Raw genomic sequence first — 25,851 nt, 5'->3', positions numbered from 1 at the left:
GTTGACTTGTTCCCCTGAACTAGGTAAATGATATATGTTTGATTAAAGTACGATTGTTAACCCTTTTTGAGTTGCTTTCCTTTAGAAAAGGAGATCTAAGAACATGTGCTAGCAGGCATCCTCGGTATGCTAGGGTCCTTGCTGCTACATAAAGTCACATGGCTGGTAAGTGTTAAGTGTCTGAAGCCGGATTTGATCAGGTCCTCCTGACTCCAGGGCCGGTGCTCTATTCACTGTGCCACCTACCCCTAAACTCGGTTTATTCTAAGCTTCATCTCTCCTATATTCATCGTCATTCCTTGCTCCTCCACATATCTTTTTAAAAAATCTAAGTTGGGGGCAGCTAGGTGGCACAGTGAATAGAGCACCGGCCCTGGAGTCAGGAGAACCTGAGTTCAAATGCGGCCTCAGACACTTAACACAAAAACTAGCAGTGTGACCTTGGGCAAGTCACTTAACCCCAATTGCCCTCCAAAAAGCTAAAAAAAACAAACAAAATCTAAGTTGGGCTGACCCTCCAGAATAGGGAATTATACCTATCCCCTTTGTCTGAACCCTCTTCTCCTCTATGAAAAACACTGAGAATACATGGTCACTTACCTTCAGGACTCCCATCATTTCTATTTCAGCAACTTTTTCTTCCACGTTAGTGACAGCCAAGGAAGAATTTTCTCTGTTGTTTTTTTTTTTTTGCCTTTTAAGGAATGAAATGATCATTGAGACAAGTTAAGCTATTAGCTACTCTGCTTTTGGCAGAGAAACGGGAAAAAGATAATTTAAGTGTTCCATTCCTACTATATCTTATCTCTAGGATAGGGTTGTGGCCTATTTTTTAATCTCTTTATCTATTTCCTCTCTCTGATCAAGTTGTCTATGGGGGGATGTCAGACTCCCAGCCCTGGCTGAGGTGGGTGGCAAGCCAGTAGAACCAGATTAAAATGTACTTGGAAAATGTTTTTGAAAATGAATAAAAAACAATACAACATAATGTTAATTTGTGGCCTTCTAAGTCAATATAGCACCATCAGGGATCCCTTTCTATATGAGTTTAACACCATTGGTCTACTCTATTGTATATTCTGATGATAAAATCCTGTTTTTTTCTCCACTGGTCTTTACTCAAATACTTTTCCACCATGTTTCTCCTTTGAATTCTGAATTTCTTCCTCTTAGTATACCTCCTTAATATGAAATGCTACACCCTCACCACCTACCACCCTCATATCCACATCAGTCCTATTCTACTTTACATATTCTATTTCTTTTGAGAAGAGATATATATCCAGAACCATATTCTAGTCATAGGTTTCATCCTACCAAATCTCATTATACTTCAGAGACTCCTAGTTTCTCTTATACGTTGCCTTAATTTAGAGCATTTGTATAAAGACATTTGAGGTACAGGTTTTACTATTCATTCCTTTTATGAATTTTGTCTCCTGTGAACTCATGATTATCTTTACTGCTAATCTTCCTTCCTTAGAGATATTCTCAAAGGTATCTAGCTTGGTTGACAAACAAGGAATTTTCTGCTTCTCCCTCCTTTTTATTTTAAAGCTGTTCTGATTAGATGTGTAAAATATAAGGGAAATATACTCTTGACAGCCCTTGTCAGATTCAGCTATGTGGCATAATGGACAAAATACTGGACCGAGAGTCAGATCTGAATTCAAATCTGTCTTCAGACATTTATTAGCTGTGTGACTCTGGGCAAAAATCACCTACAAATACTGCATATATATTAATATATTGTTAATGGAGCTGTAAAATGATATTACTACCATGGAAAGTAATTTGAAATTATGCAAATAAAGGAACTAAAATGCCCATACCCTTTGAACCAGAGATTTCATTACTGGGCTTAGATTTAGATGTAAGAATGATGAAGAACATCTATTTCAATAGACAAGGAAACAAATCTGAAGAAATGAAGAGATTTGCCCAAGGTCACACAGGTAGCTAGCGGCAGCACCCTGTCTTTCTACAGTCTAAATTCTCTCTACCATACTATGACTTTAGCTACAAAGTAGAAAATCCTGTAATAGAACCACCATCCTGCTCCTTCCTTCTTCCCTTCTATCTTTCCTCCATCAACTATATTTTTGCTTCTTCTACTTACAAGTGATGAGGCTTTGGGTACCTAGGGATGGAAGTAAAACAGGAAGGAAACTGGGCCCCAAAGTCCTGGTGATGGTAATATTCAAAGAGGAGGAAGAGAAGACGAATTTGCAAGGCAGACCTTGGGGTACTGGGCCGCCCCAGGGCCTTTAGATTCCAGGGGACATAACTGTGGGTTCATGAACTTTTAAAAATATATCTTTTAAACTAAGTATATTTTGATAACTATATTTCATTATAATTGGTCTTTTTTGTAAACCTATGTATTTTAATTTATGCTTTTTTTTTTGCTGCTTTTTTGCAGGGGGAAAGGCAGGGCAATTGGGATTAAGTGACTTGCCCAAGGTCACATGGCTAGTAAGTGTTAAGTGTCTGATGCTGGATTTGAACTCAGATCCTCCTGACTCCAGGGCCAGTGCTCTATTCACTGTGCCATCTAGCTGCTCCTAATTTATGCATTTTAACAATGTTATCAAGAGAGAGAATTGATGAATTGAATACAAACTGAAGCTTTTTTCCTCTTTTATTTAGCATTCATGCTTGCTGGAACATGGCTAATGCAGAAATATGTATTGCATGACTTTACATATATATAAAGTATAGCATTTCTTACCTTCTCAATGGACGGGGAAAGGACTAAGGGGAAGGAAAAAATTGGAATGGGCAATAAAAATTAAAATTACAAAACAGACACCACACTCTAGATCAAACCTCATACTTGATTTCTCTGCCGCATTTGACACTGTTGCTTGCCTTCTCACTCACTTCTCTCCTACCTGTCTGATGTCTCTCCTCCTTCTCAATCTCTTGCTGGCTCATCACCCAGCCCCTACACTGCTATATAATACAGGTGGTATCCAGAAGGGTGAAGTCCAGAGAATCAAAAAGGTATTTCCCAAGGTTCTGTCCTAAGTGTTCTCTCTCTGCACATTCTCTCAGGGACCCGATATCATCTCCCATGAGTTTATTTATCATGCACAGATAACCCACAGATCTATATATCTTACTCCAAGCTCCCCTGGAGCTCTGGTCCTGCAAAACTGACTGCTTGTTATACATTTCAAACCTGATATCCTCAAATGCCTCTTTCTTCCTCACTTCATTTAATCAGCAACTGTCATATTTTGTGCTTTCTACCTTCAATGAGGCAATAAACATTCATTAAGAGCTTGCTACATGTCAGGTACTATGCTAATTAATGGGGATGTAAAGAAAAAGCTGAAGTAAGACCTAGTCCAGCACTAATCCCTCCAGTAACCATGTCTTCTACAACAGATGTCTTGGTGCCTCTAAGACAGAACACTAAGCTGGACAGACCCCAGCTTTGACTCAGAAGGACAGTTCTTATATTCTTATACCTCCAGGGGGCCCTACTTTTTCTAAATCTCCATTCAAAAAAAACATACCCCCCTGGCTCCTCTCCTGTGCATCCAGAGGGTGAGCCCAGCTGAGGGGATGGTATTTCCTGTGGACATGCTGAATGACCATAGTCATGAAGAATTAGAAAGTTCTGCAGAAGATTACTTGTTAGATCTCAGATGTGGAGATCCAGAGAACCCAGAACATTTTCTTTTTCTCAATAATCTGATTCCAATCAGTCTGTCAACTGTTGGCTTCATCCTTCTTTATGGTGGTGATCAGACCCACAAAATTCTTGCTCTTTTAGCACCAGAGGATTCACTCACAGCTATGGCTCTGCACCTTGCTGATCAGTGGTAGGCTGTTGATGATATTGTGAAAACATCAATCCCTTCTAGAGATGGGCTTTAGCAGGTGAGCACTCTTCAGGAGAGAGTGGTGCTGTATGTTTTGAATTGCATTATTCATAGAAAACATGAAATGGAAAGAAATGAGGTCCCCTTCCTATGCCATAGCAGTATGGCTTATGCTAAAATTTTGTGGAAAAAAGTTGAAGCCATTGGATTTTATTCAGTTAAACCTACAGGAAGCATGTGTACCTCCTATCTTACTCAGTTACCAGCTTCCAGTGCTTGACACAATGTTTGTAAGAAAGAAATATCATGGAAAAGACTTGGGGCTACTGCTGCCAGAAGACTTCATTGATTCCTTTACAGAAGACAAACTTGGTTTATGCTCTCCACTATCATCTTTTATGCATACAGCTTGTAAACAGTATTTTGAGAAGTACCCAAGGGATCATGATGTTCTTTGGGAGATTGAAGGAACTCGACAGTAGCATCAGAGAATACCCATCACCGGTGCATTGCAGAGAGAAGTATTCAGATGAGCAGAGGTTTCTCAGAATGAAGTGAGAAAACTTACAATTTGAAGACTGTGACTCTACACCTACTCCCAAAGATGAAATAGGATGTGGAGAAAACCAGCCTAACGAAATGCAGGTTGATCCTGTAAGAGAAAAAGGTATCTCAGACACCAATGTATATCTGAAGGACTTGATATTGATATGAAGGACTCAAACAAGAAGCACTAATCTGAAGCATCCAAAAATTGGAAAGAGGCTTCATGATTCAGAAATTAACCCTCCTCAAGATGTGGATGAAAACTCCTCCCAGGCTTCATCTGGGGCTCCAGTAAGCAGACTGGAATCTACTGCATATACATCTGAGAGCTCAGAAGAGTTAGTTGAAGATGAACCAGATGAAAGTGTGGTTGATTTTGAGCAGGAAAAAAAAGACAAAGAACAATACATCCTAGAAACACAAGGGTTGAGTAAATCAGTCAGAGAAGAAAGAAGATGAAGAGGTACGAGACCACAACATAAAAGTCAAAATTATTTTACTCCTCTTAACAAAATACAGTGAAGAAATTTTTTTTTAAAGTTCCCATATCCTTTGCCTCTCAGTCAATTACTGTCTAGTATAATAGAACAAGTTCTTATCTTGGTGCCATATTACCTGGATTTGAGTCTTTGTTCTGATTCTTACTGATCACTTGTCCTAAGGTAATCAATGAATCTCTTTAAATTTCAATCTCCTAATTTGTAAAATGGGAATAATAATATATGTAGTGCCTACCTCATGGAAAGAAACTGCTTTGAAATCTTTTTAGTAAAGGATTAAATCTGACTCAATTTAACATTTATTATATATTTATTATTTGTAAAGCATTCTGCTAGATTATGGGATATAGAAGGTTTACAGTCCTTACCCCCCAAAAGTTCATATTCACCTGGGGGCCACAACAGGTAGGTTGTACAAGGAAAACTGAAGAGGAAGAGATCACTAATGATTGGGTAGTGTATGGGGAAAGATGAGGGAAGGCTTCATAGAGGAAGTACCAGCTGAATTGTGACACCTGAAATATAAGCCATTATTTTTCACCATCCATGACAAAGCATTCCCTCCAATTCTATAGTGACTCAATTATTTTTAATAGTCTTTGGACTAGAGCACACCCACAGGGTTTGGCAAGGAAGGAAAGGGAATTCAGTTCAATTCTGCTAACTTTTAATGAACACCTCGGAGAGTGAGGCCAAAGATGTTTCTCGTGTTCCCACAGAACAAAACTCACCAGGGTCTGCTGTTTGAGTGCTATGGGGCAGGGCCCAGCTGAGAGCAGCTGGGGCATTTACTCTCTCTCTAGGAGGTTTGCTCTTCCACCAGTCATATCTTCTAGGCACTCTATTAAATGGATTTTCCTCCATCTTCCAATATGCACATACAACACAGATTTCCTGTTCTAGCCATGGAAACCTGCCACCCTAATTCTCACCAGGTCTTGCCCTCCACTGCCCTTCATTCTACTTCTAGGGCAATTGTACTCAGCCTAGCATCCCCTGCCTTGCCCTTGTCTCCCAGGGCCCAGATGCTGGAATAGAAGAGCAGGGGTATCCCCATCCACTCTACTTTACAAAGCAAGGATACAACGGTCCTAGGAGACAGATAACCAAGTAGCATTATCCTCATTTTACAAATGATGAAACTGAGGCTCCGACTGGTTAAATCTCTTCAAGGATAGAGTCAAGACTCCAGCCCAGGTCTTGGGACCTTGAGCAAGATACTCCACCTCACTGACCCTCAGTTTCCCTTGCAGAATAAGTTCATTCCATTACATGATCTGTGAGGTGTCTTTTGACTCTAGGCCTTAGGACATCTGAGTTCTTCCAGACTACATTCATCTAACATTGGCCACGCTGCAGACCTTCAGCACCCAGACCTAGGCAATCCTGGCTATATTTTCCTGCATTTATCCCTGTCTCTCCTATCAGATTCTGATTTCCCTAAGGGTATGCATTCTGGGATGGTATATATGCCTCCTTTGGGATTCTTCCAGTTGGATCAAAGGACCCTCTCCCTCCCCTATTCAGGGATTCTGAAGAGAGGAAAGGAAAAGTAGAAAAAATTGCCAAATGTGGGCTGTTGGTTTTTTTTTTTCCCATCAATCCTCATACTTGATTTCTCTGCCACATTTGACACTGTTGCTTGCCTTCTCACTCACCTGTCTGATGGCTCCTTCTCAATCTCTTGCTGGCTCATCACCCAGCCCCTACACTGCTGTATAATACAGGTGGTATCCAGAAGGGTGAAGTCCAGAGAGTCAAAAAGTTGCCCCCTTGGGTATTTCCCAAGGTTCTGTCCTAAGTGTTCTCTCTCTGCACATTCTCTCAGGGACCTGATATCAGCTCCCCTGAGTTTATTTATCATGCACAGATAACCCACAGATCTATATATCTTACTATATTCCTAGGAAGGCAAGGGATTAAAGTGGGTGGGAAAGATAGCCAGGCCTAAAGAGTAACTCCATCAATGACTTGGGATTGGGAGTTTAAAAAATTTGTTCAAATCTACACTACAAAATAGAGTAGGTCCTTAAAATAGTTGAATGAATGATAAGAGAAGATTCAGAGAGGAAAAAAGTAGGGAAAAGGCATAGTTTCTTTTAAAAAGTGGCACTGAGCAAAGGGGAAGGAAGAGAATCCTTTATATACATAATCTTGTGGTCAGCTACCCATTCCACAAGCATTTGTTCACTGTCTACTCTATGGCTGGTACTGGGCTAAACCCTGGGGATACAAAGTCAGAGGCAATAGTCCATACCTTCAAAGAGGGTTAAGGATATAACAGAAAATTAACACAAGATACAGATAAATTCCTAGGACAAAAGCACTAGAAACTTCATGAGGAGAGAAAAAAAATTGGTTTTCTATAGGCTGTATTACTTGAGTTGAGCTTTCAAAGAAGAGGACTGTCCCAAGTAGAGGTGAGAAATTAGGCTTGAGGGACAACTGTGCCAGGGCACAAAGACAAGGGAGTGGGATATGATATTGTGTATGGGGCACAGCACACATGCCACTTAGGCCGGGATGGAGTAGCTCTGGAGGTGCAGAGCATGCCATGAGCCTGGCAATGTAAGCTGTAATGAGCCTGTCAAGGGCTTTAAAAGCCACACAGAGGAATTGGGCCTTCAAGGTCTTCATGCAGTCCACCTTTCCAGGCTTGCTGCAGATTCCACTCCATCATGGAGTCTACATTCCAGACACGCTAGCCTCTGGTTGTTCCCCATATTAGATATTCCATCTTGTCTCCTTGACACTGTACAGGCCATCCCCTGTGCTTTGAATTTATAGGAAGGACTCAGGCTCTGAAGAGCTCTAAATGCTAGAATTTATAGTTGATCCTGGGAAGTAACAAGAAGCCACTGGGCCCTGTTGAGCAGGAGGGCTAAGGTCAGACCTGTGTGTGAGGAATAGCAATTTAGCAGCAATATGGAAGGCAGACTAGAGAAGGGGGAAGGGAAAGGCATAAAACAGGAAGACCAACTAGGAGGCTACAGAAGCAATCCAGGTGATCACCAGGTGATGAAGGCCTGAACCTGGGTAAGAGCTGTGAGAGTAGACAAGGGGATAAACGTGGGAGCTGTTGCAGAGAGAGAACTGACAAGACCTGATGACCGATTGGATATTCAGGGTAAAAAGTGAGGAGCTGAGAATGACACCGAACATGTGACTTGGGGACTGGACATGTGGTGGTGCCCTCCAGAGAAATAGGGAAGTTGAGAAGATAAGGGGGTTTGCTGAGTAATACTATCCTCATATTACAGATAAGGAAACTCAGCCTTGGAAAGGTTGTCACCCACAGAGTTAAGACTGAAGGCCACGTCTTGTAACTCCAAATTCAGGACTCTTTCCGCTATATAATAACTGCCTCTTCTAGTTAGTCAGGGGAAAATCACTCCATTTTGACAAGGAATATTTTGTCAGAGAAACATTAGTTAACAAGCAGGCTAGGGGCTCTGAGTTTGACAGGCCAGAAGGGCATTCGCCTGAGGAAATCAAAAATATTTTCTCTATGCTATAAAGAAGGGTGTCTCAGACCTGAGGCCTGGGTCAGTAACATACACAGCACCTTTACTACTGAGCTGCTGCCTGGCAGAGCTGTGATGGGACCTGGAGGCAGCCTTGTGGGTGCAAAGAGAACATAAGCGCAAAATAAAAATCAACTACTAAGAAAAAGCACTAGACACAGAACCAAAGGCCTGGGGTTCAGTCTTGGCTCTGTGGGATCTTAGACAAGTCCCTTTCCTTGTCTAGGTCTCAGCTGACTCTTCTGTCAAATCTGATAAAGGTAGTTCACATTTATGAAGCACTTGTAGATTTACAAAATTACCTTAGTTGATCCTCACAAGGAAGGGAGGTCCTGGTCAGTCCTCCCACTGGACTGAGCTAAAAACTGCACAGCTGGCCTGAGAAAGAGCTTGGAGGGATGGAGGAGATACAATTTGTATTTGAATTAATGCCTGGCCAGTGGCTATGGGTTTTGCTGAGTGGACTAGGCCTGAGAGAAGACATAATTAGACAATTAAAGACTCTCCACTTTGGGGTCAGGACAAATGGAAGAATTTTGCTGATGCTCCTAGCAGCATACAATAGTTTGTGGGTCGTGTAAGTGCTCACTGGAGACATCATACACCCACTGATAAACCGAGGAAGCAGGCCGATGTCTGCACAAGAATATGAGAGGCAGGGGGTTGGGGTTATCATTAATCTAGATGTGGGGGCCAGAATGTTCTGTTCTGTTGTGCTTGGCACGAGGCCATATCATCCCTTTAAACAGAGGATACAGCCCCTTCTGCTCAACAGTGCTCTTCTTAGCCTGTCTCTGACAAATTGTTATTCTGGCCCTCTCACTCTATCTAAGGACAAAAGATCTGTCCTCACTATAGTCAACACCTATTCAGGGTATGGGACTGCAGTGCCAGCTAAGCCTGCTACTGTGCAGCCAGTATCAAGGCTTTCCCTTTCCCTTATAAAACATATTCCTCTTCCCTATGGGCCTCCTTGTATCACCTCTGATCAAAGGATCTATTTTACTGTAAAGAAGGTCTGGGATTAGGCCCATCATCACCATATTCACCGGGCTTTCAATCTTCCATATCATCCCTAGGTAGCTGGTGTCATGGAACAGACTTTTAAAACAACAGCTTTGTCATCAGACCCCTGATTATCAATGCCAGGCATCCTATCTTCCAGATGCTGTGGCTCCAATAAAACAGCACTACCCTTAGATGGAAGAATGCTTTCTACTCCAGTGGGTTCTTGGATCTACCCTTCAGAAGGACTTGCCTGACCAGGATGGATTACTTTTGGATATAGTCTCAGCTGACCCCCTCTTGCCCTTCCTTATTCTATCTTCTGTTCACGGTCACTCAAGATTTAAGATTTTTGCCCCCTTATATGGGGGCAACTAGAGAAAAAGTCATGTCCTCATTTGTTAGCAGGTTCCCTTTACCCTGGGATGGCTTCAAAAGCTCCTTCCTAGGAAGGGTTTAGGGGAACAAAAGGCCAATTACTGGGAAGGGCTTTGCTTTTTAATGGTATAGGGAAGGTTAAAAAAAAACACCTTTTTATAACTGTGGTGACTAGGAATTTACTGGCAAGGAAAAAGATCTTTTGGCCTGTTTTATGCTGACTTTAAGTCTTTGGATGAAGGCAAAGGGGAATGTTTATGGAATAACTACTGAGGAAATCTTTCAGTAGAATCTCCAAAGGGACCAAAATTTAGTATTATCTACACAATGGGGATCCAGCAGAGGGAGGTTGTGGCTGGCAGGCTTTGGAACAGTGAGTCTCTGTATCTGGAAGTATGAGGTGAGTCTTGGTATTAACTTAGCCTCCAGGGCAGGTTACAGGTTAGAGGTCTATGATCTCTTAGCTGTTTTAATTCATATGGTGAACTAGCTTGTGATGAGAATTGTTGACAACGTCATGTATTTCGTTCATTTGACCAACCTGATCCTCTGGGTGCTGTTCCTGGACATTATGATTATTTTATCCCAGAAAATTTTTACGAATTGTCCTTGCTATCACTTTCCCATTATATCAAAAGAGTTATTTAAATTCATTTATTTTCATTTGTTTTAAGTTCCTCCCCCATGTCTGAAAGCTGTTTTGTCATTTTTACTGGTGAAAGATCGCCTAGAAAATTCTGGGACCTTGTCATCAAGGGGTGGGAAATGGGGGTGTGGTAGGGGTCTTGAGTGGGCTCCAAGGACTGTTGTAACTATTGCAGCCACAGTTGGTCCTCTGACTGGCTCCATTCCATGGCTCAGCCCAAAACACCTGGTGGTTTGATCAAAATTGGAATTGCATAAAGGTAGGAAAGGTTGTCAGGAATCTGTCCTGATCTCCAACTGCCTTCAAGTTGCTTCCTTCTGTTCCTGAATCAGTAAATGAAAAAAGGGAGATGTTTTTATATCCTTTTTATTCATCTATTATACAATTTTAAATTTCAATTATTAAAGCAGTTTTAATTGGATTTTGTGGCCCATGAGTGCCTGTTGCATTTTTTTTAAAACAGAAAAAAACCTCTGAACCTACTGGACTAACCCAAACTTTGGCTCATGCTACAAATACCTGTAAGGTACGACTAAAACTCCCAAATAGTTCACAGATGGACTACTGTGTAACTATGCCTCCCCTATCTCGCATATGTGAAGTTGTTTTTTTTTTTAACCCAAGTGTAAACTTTTACATTTATCCATATAAAATTTCACCTTCCTTAAGAACCAAGTTATCAATAAGATAATAACAGTTAATATTTATGTAGAATTTACTAAGTGCCAGACACTGTACACTTACTATCTCATTTGAGCTTCACAACAACCCTGGGAGGTAGGTACTATTATTAACCCCATTTTACAGATGAGGAAAATAAGGCAAACAGAAGTTAAGTGACTTGCCCAGGATCAGATGGCTAGGAAATATCCTAATCAGAAGGCATCAGCTCCACAGGACTCAGTGGCTAATTAGAAATTAGCAAAACGTGGGAAAGCCTTCCTACAAGCAAGCTTCCCTTAATGGGCTCCACGTGAAGCCTATTAATGGGTGGGGAAGGGGGAAGATCTTAAAAGCCATTAACATTACAACTATTAAACTTGATTGATTTTTTGGCTGGCTGTTGACCTGTTTTTATTTCTCTTTGTTATTTGTTATAACGGAAAATAAAACTGATATGAAAGCAAAGTGCATCAATAAAAATTTCTGCACGGCATCTTCTTAGATATGGAACAATTTGTAGACTACCAAGATCTTTTTAGATTCTGACCCTGCTATCCAGTGAGTTTAGTTTTCTCCCCTAATTTGGTATCACCAGCAAATTGGTAAAAGGATGCATCTAGACTTTTCTCCAAGTCATTAATAAAAATGTTAAAGAGCACAGGGCCAAATACCTTTCCCTGGAACACACCACCTGAGAACTCCTTCTAAAATGGCAACAAACCATTAATGACAAAGATGCACTTTGATTTCAGCCATTCAACTAATTCTGAATCCACCTAATGACATTAGTGTTTAGCCCACAGTTCTCTATCTCTTTGACAAGAATAGCAAGAATGACTTTATTATTAACTGTCTTACTAATTTCCTATTGGCCACTTCAAACTGGAAGTCCTAAAGCCATCACAAGCTCAACAAGTCCAAAGCAGAGCTTGTTATCTCCTCCCCTCCCCCAGGCCAGGCAAACTCACCCTTCTACTAAGCATCCCTATTACTGTCAAGGATTCCACCATCCCACCAGTCACCAGGGTTCAGAGCCTTATCTTAGGGACCTCATCCTCACTTACCCCACATATCCAATGAGCGGACCATATTTGTTGTTTCTTTCTCTACAACATCTTTCAAATACATCCCCTTCCCTGTACTTACATAACCACTATGCTAGTTCAAACCCTCCTCACTTCTCCCTTGGCCTAAAGCAATAATTCCCTAATAAGTGTTGGCTCTGTTCACTTCTCACTTGGCCTAAAGCAATAATTCCCTAATAAGTGTTGGCTCTGGGGGATCTTGGACAAGGCTCTTTCCTCTTCTAGGTCTCTGGTGACTCTTCTGTAAAATCAGATAAGCACAGTTACCTCCACTCCCTCCCCACTCCAATCTATCTTCTGCCAAAGTGAATTTTCTAAAGTTATCACTCTAAACAATAAACTTCAGTGGCTCCTTAGGATCAAATATAAAGTCTTCCATTTGGCATTTAAAACTTCCCTACCCAGTCCCTTCCAACCTCCCAGTCTTCTTACATTTTATTCCCTTCCAAAAACACCCTACAATCCAGTCATAATGGCCCTTTTGCTTTTCCTCACCCAGAACATTCCTATAGCCTTTGCACTGATGGTCCCCCATACCTAACATGCTCTCTCTCCTCACCTTTACCTCTTAAAATGCTTGGCTTCCTTCAAGATTCAGCTCAAATGGCACCTTCAGCAAGAGGCCTCTCATCATCCCCAAGAGCTAGAGCCTTCCAGTCTCAATTTATCTTCCACCTACGCTGCATGTATCTTGTATAAACCTATTTATTTACAGGTAGTCCCCTCCATTAGAATGTAAGCTCCTTTAAGTCCTTTAAGACTTTTTTTCTTTTCTTTTCTTTTCTTTTCTTTGTATCCTCAGGGCACTAAATCAGCCCTTATAGATTGCTTGATTGATCTGATCCTTAAAACAAACCATGAAGTAGGTAAGTAGGTAAGGCAGGGGTGTTTTTGGTGGCTTTTGGGGAAACCAGATTTGTGATTCCATTCAGATAAGGAACTATGGATCTGTCTCTACCAATGGAGGTCAGCTCCAGCTCTGCAACAGACAGTCCTAGAGCTGCTTGTGAGCATTGAGAGCTTAAATAAGCTTGCCCAGGATTACAAAGTGAGTATGTGCAAGAGCAGGGATCTGAACTGAGATCTTCTTGACCTTGAGGCCAGCTCTCTATCCACCAGAACAAACTGCCTAGCTAATCCTACTTAACATTGACTGGAATCTCAGTTAGGCATTCAAGGACTTCCATTTCCAGTCGTCCTTATCTCCTACTCATTTAGCCTCATTTTGCACTACTTCTCAGGACAAAAACTTCTCCGGAAAGGCCAACTCTTCATATCCCTCTCAAATCTTCACCTCCTCCTAACTTTCCCTTTCTTTTCCCATTTTCCAACTTTTCCCATTCTGACTTGGAGTCTGGCTGCAATCTTCCCACTCCCTCACATCCCACCCCAACTTAACTGTCAAGTCCTAGAGATTCCCATCTGCCCATCTCTCACATTAAACCCTTCCTTTTCACCTACACTGCAGCTCATTTGAGGGCCCCATGCTTTGGAAATTTACAGACCTGTTCCTTGAACCAACACCTAAAATAGCTCCCCACTGTTATCCCAAAAAAGCACAACCTTTGGCCAGGCCTTCAAAGTGCTCCACGGTCAGCAAGCTACCCTTGAAGCCATTTAAATCTATAAGCATCCTTCATTTTGGCCAAATGGACTATTTCCTTTTTCCCAATCATCCCACCTTCTGCCACTTACATGCTGTCTCCCATGGTCAGCCCTCCCCATCTCTTCCTCCTGCCATCTTTCCCTTCCTTCAAGGCCCAAGGAGCCATTTCCTCCATGAAGCCATCTCGGACCCTACCTGCCTGCCCAGCTAGAAGCGATTTCTTCCTCCTTAAACTTCTTAGGTTCTAGTTAATCAGATATATACTATGCACGTATTCATTTTTTAACTTGTGCTTATAGTTGTTTGCGCACATATTTTATCTTCTCTACTAAACTGAAATCTCAAGGGTAACAGCTGTCATTTATACAGTGCTTTAAAGTTTACAAAGAGCTTTATATCTATGTTCTTCTTTGATCCTTAGGACAACTCCATGACATAAGCACTACACTGAGGGACTGTCATTTTTTGTCTTTTTATCCCCAGTACCTAGCACAGATCCTTGGGCTTAGCAGACCTTATACATTTGTTTGTTGATTCAAATTCCCTTTCCATGGCTCACACTCAGGCCCATCTTTGCTAATGCTATTCCCAACATCTGCCATACTTTCACTTCAAATTCCATGCCCTCCTGTTTTTCTCCAATAACCACAATGCTGTTCTTCAGTTATTTCTGTTATATCCAATTCTGTTATATCTTCATGACCCAATTCAGAATTTTCTTGGCAAAGATACTGAAGTGGTTTGCCATTTCCTTCTCCAGCTCATTTGACATATGAGGAAACTGAGGCAAGCCAGGGTAAGTGACTTGCCTAGGGTCACATAGCTAATAAGTGTCTGAGGCCACATTTGAACTCAGGTCTTCCTGACTCCAGGCCTGATGCTCCTCCACCAACTACCTGCTCCAATAACCACAACAGACTTTTAAGTGGGCCCTTTATGGTTTACAGAGTGCTTCCTTCACAATCATCCTGAGATGGAGAATAGAGAAAATGACATCATCTCCATCTTACTGATAGGTAAACTGAGACTCAGAGAGGTAAGGTAATTAGCCCTGGGTCACATAACTAACTAGAGATGAGAATGAGACTAGACTCCAAGACCTCTTTCCCCTCCTTCACATTTCCCATCTTCCTTCCCTGAATTCTTACAGCATGTATGGTCTCTATCCCATAAAGTCTCCAGCCTACAACCTCCTACTTGCTATTGTACTGCCCAGTACTGGTCTCTATCTATTTCATGTACACAGATTCCAACTGGACTTTAAACTTCACTGAGACAACATATTTTGCAAAATGCTGGGCATATGGTGGGTGCTTAAATAGAAACTCATTGACGTAAAAACCTATGATGGAAACACACTGGAATAGAAAGGCTTTCAGGAGAGCATTCACAACCCAGGAGTGGGTTCTATTTGACTACTGAGAGATGGTCTCCTGAAAGTCTTTCCTTCTCAGAATGCTTTGAGGTTATGTACCTGCACCTAAAGGTGCAAAACCATAACCTCTCAAGGTACAGGGTCATCACTTCAAAGCATGCTGGCATCCAAGATGACACAAAGCCATCCCCTCAGGAGGTCCTACCTCAGGAAAAACGTCCCTTGGACTCAGGTTGAGGCAGAGGAGGCTTTCCCATTATAATCTCAGGTGGAGAGTGAGGCTATGACTACTGTGTGGCAATGAGAATAGTGAGCCTAGAGCCAGGAGATCTGGCTTCAAATTCTGTCACTGTCCCTTATTATTAATATGTAATCCTGGGAAGTCATTTCACCTCTGTTTCCTCACCTGAAAATGGCAACAATGATACCCACTTACTGACCTTGCAGTTCTTGTTCAGTTGTGCCCATCCCTCCATGACCCTATTTAGGGTTTTCTTGACAGAAATACTAGAGTGGTTTGCCATTTCCTTCTCCAGCTCATTTTACAGATGAGGAAACCTAGGCAAAAGGATTAAGTGACTTGCCCAGGGTCATATGACCAGTAAATGTCTGAGGCCAAATTTGAACTTGGGTCTTCCTGACTCCAGGCTCAAAGTTTCATTCATTTCACTACCAAGCTTCCACCTACTGCCCTCAAAGGGTAACTAAAAGAAATGGTTTTTTTTTGCAAATTTTAGTTCATTGTTGGTCCCTCGTTTTCAAAGAGGACCAAGGACTTCACACAAATTTTATAGTGCTATAGGAATATAAATCATTATGTTACTTCTAGCAATAATAATGTCTTGCAAGGACCTGTAATGTTATCAATATGGATACTACTTCAACTGAAGCAAATCACACATACTCATAACCCCCACCCCAACCTAAACGTCTGTCATTGAGAGTTGCTATGATCCAAAATCATCATACTGTTAACCTCGTGACTACCTTCTCCAAACTTGGCTAACTTGTTCCTAATGAATTTGCAATTTACAAATTACTTTCACATAATATCTCACTTGAGCATCACAACAGAACTGTGAGGTAAGCAGAGTGGATATTTTTATCCCCATTTCACAGATGAAAAAACTAAGGTTCAGAAACGTTAAATTACTTGACCTTGGTCAGGTGATAGTAAGTTTTACTTGAGCCCTAACTCAAACTCAAATCTCCCATGCTTTTTTGGATTACATGCAGCCCTTATATGAGAATGAAAGGCCAAGAGTAGAAGATGTTTAGAGAATAGGTGAGTTTCCGAAACAGGGATTCCTGGCTCTGGGATGAGAACAGAGCAAGGCCAGATATGCCTCCAGGCAACAAGAAAGGCAGCTGCCATCTTCCTATCTCAGGGGCTCCTCCCTTCAGTGGATATCTTTGTGGCTGACCCAGTTGAGGAAGAAAGAAACATAAATGAGATTAGGGCTTGAACCAGAGCTGGGTCCCACCTTCTTCAACAGGAACAACCACACCCCAAACGTGAAATTCTAGTTTGCCTTGAGGGTCCCTATCTCTGAATATAACATGATTAGTGAAGGATCAGCCTTCACTAATTCTGCTTTGTTCTCTGTCCTTAGCATTCTCCAGTAAAAAAGGTGAGGAAACCCCTCTGAGGGTCCTTCTTCCTTTCTGATCCTGTAGCAGGACCCCATGATTCAATCTTCCAAGGCCATAATACCAAGTTGCTTCTCCTGTCCTCTCCTCCATGCTGCATTTGGAGGCAGGCAATCAACCAATTCTGGCTCTGCTCCTCAAAATATCTTAGGTAAGTTATCTCCCTTTGCTGGACCTCAGTTTCCTTGACTGCAAAATTAAGGGGCTGGACTTGGGTGCTCTCCAAAGCCCCAACCAGTTATAACATTCTGTAACTTTGTGAACAGCATCCATCCAAGAGGTCTACCCTAAATTGACTCCACCCAACTCTGATCTGGGAACTTGTTTACAGGTTGCTAGGCAAGCATTCTTCCTATCTGTGCCTTCCAACAGCAGGAACTGTAGTTTCCATTTCTTTTTTATTATCCCTTCAATTCTGAGAACACTGGCACCTATGCAAGGGGTATCTGAGTCATGGTATGGACTGACTTCCATTTATTTTTTTTTTCTCTTTTCCTTTTTTTTTCTCTTTGCAGTGGGGAAGGCAGGGCAATTGGGGTTAATCGACTTGCCCAAGGTTGCATGGCTAGTTTCTTGTGTTAAGTGTCTGAGGCCGGATTTGAAGCCAGGTCCTCCTGACTCAGGGCCAGTGCTCTATTCACTACATCACCTAGCCGCCCCATGACTTTCATTTCTAACCTGCTGCTTGGCCTCCTAGGTGCTCTCTCTAAGTGCTCCATGAAAGCCACTGCTCTTTTGGGATGATGCTGCCATGTCCAATCATAGAGCTCATGGGGCAGTGCATTCAGAACCAAGTGCTCTGGGATTGCTTCCTCTATCGTCCCCCCTCCCCCCAATCTTCAGTCTCTCCCTGTCTATTGGCCACTTCCCTGCTGCCTAAAAACATGCTTGTGTCTCCTCCATCCTTAGAAATCCCTTCTGTGATTCTACCATTCCTGTGAGCTATCATCCTGGGTTTCTCCTCGTCTTCATAGTTAACCTCCTCAAAAAACTTATCCAGTCAGTGCTGCCACTTGATTCCACACCCTCAGCAGTCTGGTTTACAGCCTCATTTATTTCACCTGAAACTGCTCTCTCCAAAGTTACTGATCCTAATTGCCAAATCTAACGGCCTTTCCTCAATCATGGTCCTCCCTAGTCCCTGATCCTGCCGATCACCCTCTTCTCCTGCACACTCTTTTCTCTCTAGGTTTTGGTGACCCTGCTCTCTCCAAAACTTCCCAGGGCTGCCAAGAGACAGAGTGAATAGAGTGACAGGCCTCAGGAAGACCTGAGTTCAAATCTGATCTCAAATACTGACTAGTTGTGTGACACTGGGCAAGTGACATAACCTCTGTTTGCCTCAGTTTCCTCATCAGCGAAATAACAGTAACAGTACTTACTTCCCAGGGTTGTTGTGAGGGTCAAATGAGATAATGTAAAGTGCTTAGCACAGTGCCTTGCACACTGTAAGTGCTATATGAATGTTAACTATTACTACTACTGCTACTGCTACCACCACCACCACCACCACCACTACCTGAGACTGCCTTTTTCAATCTCCTTGCTGGAATTTCATGCAGGTCAGACGTGGCTGCCCTCCAAGGCTCTGTCCTGGCCTTCTTCTCCTTATATAATATCTCCACTTGGTAACTTCATCAGCTCCCAAGGGTCCAATGATCATCTCTATGCAGAAGATTCTCAGATCTTTATAACCAGCCCTAAACTCTGTGGAACTCCAGGCCTACAATGTTTATTGACTATCTCAAACTATATGTCCCATAGGCATCTCAAAATCAACATGTCCAAAGAAATCTTTTTCCCCCTTCCTTTCCTCTTTCTGAATTTCCCTGATACTGTGAAGGGCACCATTAACTTCCCAGACACCCAGGTGTACAACCTTGTCTCATACACACTCACCCCACATATCTCATCCATCACCAAATCTTGTCATTTCTACCTTCACATCTCCCATATACATACCCTTCTCTCTACTCACACAGCCACCACCCCAGTGCAGCTTTTCCCCTTTGACTTGTCTCTTCCTGCTACAATCCATTCTCCATAGCTGGCATTGTGATTTTCCTAAATGGAAGATCTGACCATAACAACCCTTATGCACACCCCCAGTCAATAGACTGTCCTGGTTCCCTATTACCTCCATAGTTAAATACAAAATTCCCTGTTTGGATTTTAAAGTCTTCCACAAAGCTGGCCTCTTCCTACCTTCACAGTCTTCCTATATTTTACTTCCCTACACCATCTATGATCCAGTGTCTCTGGATTTCTGGCTGTGCCTAGAACACAACTCTCCACTGGCCAACTCCATACCATGGCTGTCCTCCATGCTCATAATGCTCTCCATCTTCACCTCTACCTCCTGGATTCCTTCAAGACTGGGTTCAAAACCTACCTTTAGCAGCAGGCCTGCCTCAATAGCCCTGACTTAACCCCTGCCCTCTGAGATTATCTCCCACTTACCCTGTATTATTATTCTTAATTTTTATTTATTTATTTTTAATTATTATTTAATTTAATTATTATTATTACCTGTATTATTCCGGTTATTTGCATGTGGTCCAAGGGAAGGAACCACATTTTTGCCTCTCTTTGCAGCCCCAGGGCTTAGCACAGTGTTTGGCACATAGAAAGTGTTTAATAAATGCTTCCTGATTCACCTGTGAAGTGGAATGTAGCTCAAGTTACAACCAACAACAGCAAAAATCCCAGATTCCACTTAGGGACTTGGGGCCCAATCTTACCAGGGAAATAGCCCAAGGCTGGGATCTTTGGTCACTGAAGCTGGTTCACTGAAGAGAGTCGACTTCCACCTTCACAACCGGAGGCCCCTTATGAAATCTAAAGGTTCCTGAGCTGGGCAGACTAAGAGTAGTTGCCATCATTAGCCCTCCAGTTGAAGTAGGTTTTCTTGTTGCATCTCTGGGAAACTGCATCTTCTGGGCACCTGGGGGTGACAGAGACCAGATAAACTGTGACTTCCCCAGGGTCACACACTTTTTGTGCATCATGTATGTATGTATCAGAGGAATGGGGCATGGACCTAGATCTTTGTATCTATCCATCCACCCCTGTTATATGTGTGATCCTCCTCCCTCTAATTCTGGAACACAATGAAGAGATAAGCTCCCACAAGCAGTTGTGCCTAACCTAGGACACCTAGGTCTGGGTCTTGGCTTTAACACTGGCTAGCTAGGTGGCATGAGCAAGTTAATGCTTAAGCTCCTTGAGCCTCAACCTCCCCATGTATAAAGTGGAGATAATACTTAAACTATCTGCTTCACAGGGCCAGTGTGGGGGAAACATTCTGTACACCTTAATTCACAGGTAACTGTAGGCTGGATTCTTTTTTATCTGGGGGGGGGGAAGGGGGGGAGGGGTGGCACAGTAGATTGTGTATCAGGCCTGTAGCCAGACTCATCTTCTTGAGTTCAAATCTATCCTTAGATACATACTAGCTGTGTGACTCTGGTCAAGTCACTTAACTCAATTTGCCTCTGTTTCCTCATCTGTAAAACTATCTGGAGAAAGAAACGGCAAACCACTCCAGTATCTATGCCAAGAAAACTCCCAATGGGGCACGATCTAAACAACTGAACAACTAAAAGCGGAAGGGGGGGGGGGAGGGGAGGTTCTTCTGTCGTGTCTCCCTCCCCCAGTTCCTACCAAAAGGTGCTTAATAAATTTAAATGTGTGCTGAATGAATGATCCATCCATTAATTGAAAACTAGCATTTCTACAAAGATCTAACATGCACATTCCTCTTGAACTTGTTCTTGCTAATTTACTGATGAGGAAACTGATTCTTGGGAAGCGACTCACCAAGGGTCACAAAGTAGATAAGGGCTTGGAGTCAGAATTTGAACCCAGGCACCAAGATCTCCAAACCCTAGAGAGCCTATAGACCCCTGCGTTCTCTAGTCCCGAGGGAGCTAGAAACAAACGCCCCGCCCCTCGCCCGCGCACGGGAATCCCGTTCTACCCCGACAAGCGCAAAGGCATTCTTCTAGAAGACGCGGGAAAGAAAGGAGGAAGGCAAACCAATTTATCTGCCTTAGGGACTACAATACCCAAAATGCCTCCTGCCGAGTTTCCGGTATTCACCAGAGTGAGTCATCGCCTGTTCCAACGTTGATGGAAGTGTGATAGAGCCAATAGGCTCAGGAAGTTTCACCCAAAGGGCCAATCGGAGGTGGTGGAGGGGGTGGATCCTTTTCGTCTGGGTGGCCCATTACTTTGGGTGGTTTGGAAGAAAGGGAACCTGGACCATGAGAAGGGAATTGGCTTAGGGACAGAGTTTCTAAGCGCTAGAAATACCGTCCCTGCCTTTGACTTTCGCCCCAACTCCCTGCACCAGACAAATATGGGCCTCTCTAGGTACTGAGGTACTGACAGAATTACTGTCAGTCATGTACCAAGACTCCGTCTTAGGGAGCATGCGCAGTTTTGTGTTTGTGGTTTGTTTATTTGTGGGGTGGGGGAAGTGCTACCTCGCTTCCCTTTAATGAGCATGCGCGAACTTTTCTTAGTGGCGAGGGGAAAGACGGCTTTGTGTTTGAGTGTCTGGGGTTTCGCTGGAAGACCCTTCCTCTCAGAACTGTTACATAACTATTGGAAACTTAAAAAGAACCATTCAGAGGCAGCTAGGTAGTGCAGAGGATAGACTCCTGGGCCTGAGTTCAAATACAAACTCAACACCTCCTGTGTGACCCTGGGCAGGTCAACGTTAACCTCAACTTCCACATCTGTAAAAAGGCATAATAATAAAAGCCCTTACCACCCAGGTTTACAAGGAACAGATGAGATGACAATTGTTAAGTGCGCAGTACCTGGCACATAATAAGTCTTAGCTGTATTTTTATTTTTTTAAAGCAATTGGGGTTAAGTAACTTGCCCAAGATTACAGGGCCAGTTATTTTGTGTGGGTGTTAAGTATCTGAGGCCAGAATTGATCCTGGGTCCTCCAGACTCCTGGACCAGTACTCTTACTCACTGCGCCACCTAGCCGCCCCTGTATTATTATTTTATGCGGGAAGAGGGTCTTCTACTGGAGCAAATTTAATTTAAAATCTTTAACTGAAGACTTAATCACAGCACTTTATTCTTTCCTTCATAGAGACCCTGTGAAGGAGGCAGGGCAAGTCATCAATGAGCATTTATTAATCTCTTACTTCGTACCAGGCTTTGTGCTGAACAACTGAGATACAAAGAGGCAAAAGACATTCTTTGCTCTCAAGGAGCTCACACTCTAACAAGGAATACAAGCTAACAACTGTGTACAAACAAGCTAAAAATGGGAAATGTTTGAGAGGGAATGTAAAGGTATTGGAAAAGGCTTTAGGTAGAAAGTGGAATTTTAGTTGGAACTTAAAGGAAGCCAGGAGGTGAGGGAGGGAGGTGCATGAGGAGGAAGGTGTGTTCCAAGTATGGAAGAGAGCCAGAAAAAAAAAAACCCCAGCCAAGATATAGTGTCTTGAAAGAAAGCCAGTATTGCTGAAGAATTCATGGGAAGGAAATAGAGGAAGGAGAAAGGGGAGATGTGAGGGAGGGGTGGCTATAGAGAGCTTTGAGTGCCAGAGAATTTTGCATTTGATCCTGGAAGTGACAGGGAACAGTGGAATTTTTGTGTAAGGTGGAGTGACACGGTCAAACTTGCAATTTAGGAAAATCACTTTGTTGGCTGAGTAGAAGCTAGACTAAAATGGGGAGAGGCTTGTAGCAGGCAGACCAGCCAATAGGCTATTTCAAACAGTTCAGTAATGAAGAGGTAAGGGTCTGTACCAGAGTGGCAACAATATCAGAGAGAAGATATATTGGAGAGATGCTACAAAGATAAAATCAATATGCCTTGGCAACATATGGGGGGGGGGGTGAAATGGGAGTGGAGGCAGGTGGAGACATAGTGAGAATGACACCCAGGTTGTAAACCTGGTTAACTGGGAGGATGGTGTTACCCTCTTCAGTAATAGGGAAATTTGGAAGGGGGTGGAGTAAGGGGAGGGAATTTGGGGGAAAGATAATGAATTTCGTTTTGGAAATGTTTCATTTAAGATGTCTGCTGGATATCCAGTTCAAAATGTCTGAAAGGCAGAGATGCAAAACTGGAGGTCAGCAGAGAATTTAGAGAAGGATAGGTGGATTTGAGAGTCATCAGCATAGGAACAATAATTAAATCCACAGGAGCTAATGAAGATTACCAAGTGAAGTAGTATAGAGGGAGAAGAGACAAGGACACAGGACAGAACCCTCTGTGTCACTGTCTCCAGTTTTAGCAAATTAAGGTTATGTAACTTGTCCATGATTACACAGCTAGTATGTGTTTGAAGTAGAATTCAAACCCACTTGGACCAGTTATCTTTGTATCATGAATCCTAACATTCCTAATCCTTCTTTGAGCCTATTTTCCTCAATATAGCTTAAAAAAAAACTTACCCTTAGCTTTCTTTCCACAACAGTTGCTCATTCTGAACGTTAGCACCTGACATTATTCTTATAGCACAAGGCCATGCTTTTGTATTCATCCTCTGTTAATAACCCTTGCTTCTACTTTCTATTTACCTATTTTTCTTTTTAGAAAAATATTTTATTGATGTTTTCATTTTTCATAGCACAATCACTTATCATCAGCTCTACTCCACCCTTCCTCCTGCCATAGAACCTCCACTTTCCACATTAAAAGGGCAGAGAGAGCCCATCTGTGGTACGGGGCAGTACCCCTGCTTGTAGCATAGGGCTCAAAGGGAGGCATAAGAGATATCTCCAGCCTATTTTCCTCCCAGGCTTCTCTAAGGGAGACTTTCATTTTTACCAGGAGGGAAAGCAAGGGTATTTGGGGCCTGAGGCCATTTGCTCTCCTCAAACAAAGAGAGGGTACTGGGCTAGAATTATTTCTGTTTGCTCCCTTAAATATAATTAGCCTGGGGGATATGATTGGGTTCAATCTAATCTAAATTGGGTTTAATTGCTCTGTCTCACTTTTACTGGTGGTCAGGGACCCCAAGAGCTATATATACTTGACCTCTTTCCCACCAAATACCAGTTCCAAATGAACACATACTGAATAGCAAAGAAAACCCATTAATCCAAGTCAATCACAAAACAAGAATCTGAGACTTATACATAAGAGAATATATACCCTATTATACAGAGGGAAAGATCTCTCCCACCAAGAGTGAGATAATTCAGTTCAAGAGAGACTGTCCTTGATCTCACCTAAGGAAACTCCCCAAAGTCTCTAGTGTATCGAGCTGGGAATAGGGACATAAAGGAGACTGTTGACTCCACTCATCTCCACCAATAAAAAAAGTCTCATGCCAATTGGCTTTGGGACAGGAGTTACAAAAGAAAGAAAATAGTTAAGCACAGGAACTGTGTCTGATATGAAATATTCTATAACCTTGATTCCTCAACTCTCTTCTGATAGGTGGGAACCAGGATTAGTTCAATATCATTGTATTTGATATTAATTCTGGGGGCCCTTAAATTACCTGAGAATCAGTTTCCTCATTTGTAAAATAGAGATTCTATCCATAGTACCTACTTCTCAGGGTTGTTGTGAGTCTATAATAAGATAATATATATAAAGCATTTTGTACATTTCTAAGTGCTGTATAAATGTCTATTGTTATTTATTATTATCATCATTATTGTTTATTTTGTTGTTTCCATTGATATTATCATAGATATTATGTTGGGGCAGCTAGGTGACACAGTAGATAAAGTTCCAGGCCTGGAGTCAGTCTTCCTTAGTTTAAATGCAGCATCAGACACTGTAGCAGCAACCACATTAGCATAGCCAGGATAGCTGCTAGCACTGGTTCTTAGATCTGCTTTACTAGAAGAGATAGCTGTTCAAGGGGTCAACGATCTTTTTTAATTACATTCACTAGTTCAGGGGAAAAGTCAGCACCCTAAACTTCAGAGAAAATACAAGCAGAGAAATAAAGACAAATAGGTAGCACTCAACCATACACTAAACTTTACATACACCCCTGCATGAGAGAGCCTTTACATCTGAGCAGTCAGGGAGCTCTGAACACATGGCCACTCAGAATCTCAACCAGAGGATCACAAGATCCTTCCCACAAGAGATTCCGCAAAGCAAAATACCAACTCAGAGTATATATAGACTTCTCAGAGCCAGAAGGCATCCCAACCCTCCTGACTCAGTGCCTAATTAGCAATTAGCAAAAGGTGTAAAAGCCTTCCCACAAACAAGCCTCCCCTAATCAAGCTTCCCTTACTGGGCTCCTCCTGAGGCCCATTAATGGGGCAAGGAAGATCTTAAATCCCATTAACTTAAAAACACTTACTAGCTGTGTGATCCTGGGCAACTCATTTAACCTCTGTTTGCTTTAGGTTCCTCATCCATAAAATGAGGATTATAACAACCAAGTTTGTTGTGGGGGCTCTCATGAGATAATAATTGTATAGTGCTTAGCAAGCATATGTTAGGCCCTTTATAAGTGTTATTCGCTTCCCTTCTTGTATGAGTCTAACAGAACAAGAGAGAGAGGAGGCTGAATCTAAGGACTGGTGCCAGTTTGTGACAGTGATGGCATGGGAAGATTCCTGGGGAATGGAAGTTCAGTTGATATTCAGACTCCCTGAAGGTAGGAAAAAGGGTTTCTGGGCTATTCTTGCTGTTCTTACTCTGATAGTAAGAGCCTCAGCTTCCCCCAGGTTTCTTCAGAGGAGTCACTGGGTTCCTTACACTTAGACTAGTATCCATTATTTTTTTTTCCTTTTGATCACTTTGTCTTTACACTCTTTAGATCTTGAGAGCATCTTTTTGTTGTTGTTGTTGTTAGCAATTATTTACAAATATAACAGGTGGTAAAAATTCATAGACTCGGACCAACAGAAGCATCCCAGGGAGTATGCACTGGAGCTCCCCTAGAAAATTGCGGGGACTTGGGCAGCCTAGGTGGCACAGTGAGTAGAGCACTGGCCCCAGATTCAGAAGGACCTGAGTTCGGATCTGGCCTCAGACACTTCACACACACACACACACACACACACACACACACACACACACACACAC

The 25,851-nt window shown here is 42.4% G+C and overlaps 1 long non-coding RNA gene and 1 pseudogene across 1 annotated transcript; one reads left to right on the top strand and one right to left on the bottom strand.

Moving 5' to 3' along the window:
- The first annotated feature begins 3,611 nt into the window (after positions 1-3,611).
- LOC138141999 (soluble lamin-associated protein of 75 kDa pseudogene) lies at positions 3,612-4,838 on the top strand (annotated as a pseudogene).
- A 5,588-nt stretch (positions 4,839-10,426) lies between these two features.
- Positions 10,427-20,844, bottom strand: LOC138141912 (uncharacterized). Its single transcript, XR_011163304.1, has 4 exons — positions 20,631-20,844; positions 19,553-19,755; positions 19,341-19,468; positions 10,427-10,755 (listed from the first exon to the last, which is right to left on the bottom strand). It is a non-coding gene; the product is annotated as an uncharacterized lncRNA (long non-coding RNA).
- Positions 20,845-25,851: the final 5,007 nt, after the last annotated feature.

The sequence above is a fragment of the Petaurus breviceps genome, unplaced genomic scaffold, assembly GCF_028583685.1.
Source record: "Petaurus breviceps papuanus isolate PSGF00001 unplaced genomic scaffold, PetGlider_PUasm1.0 90510, whole genome shotgun sequence".
Classification (NCBI taxonomy): domain Eukaryota; kingdom Metazoa; phylum Chordata; class Mammalia; order Diprotodontia; family Petauridae; genus Petaurus; species Petaurus breviceps.
The sequence above is the reverse complement of the archived record's forward strand: the minus strand, read 5'-3'. Positions and strand labels throughout refer to the sequence as shown.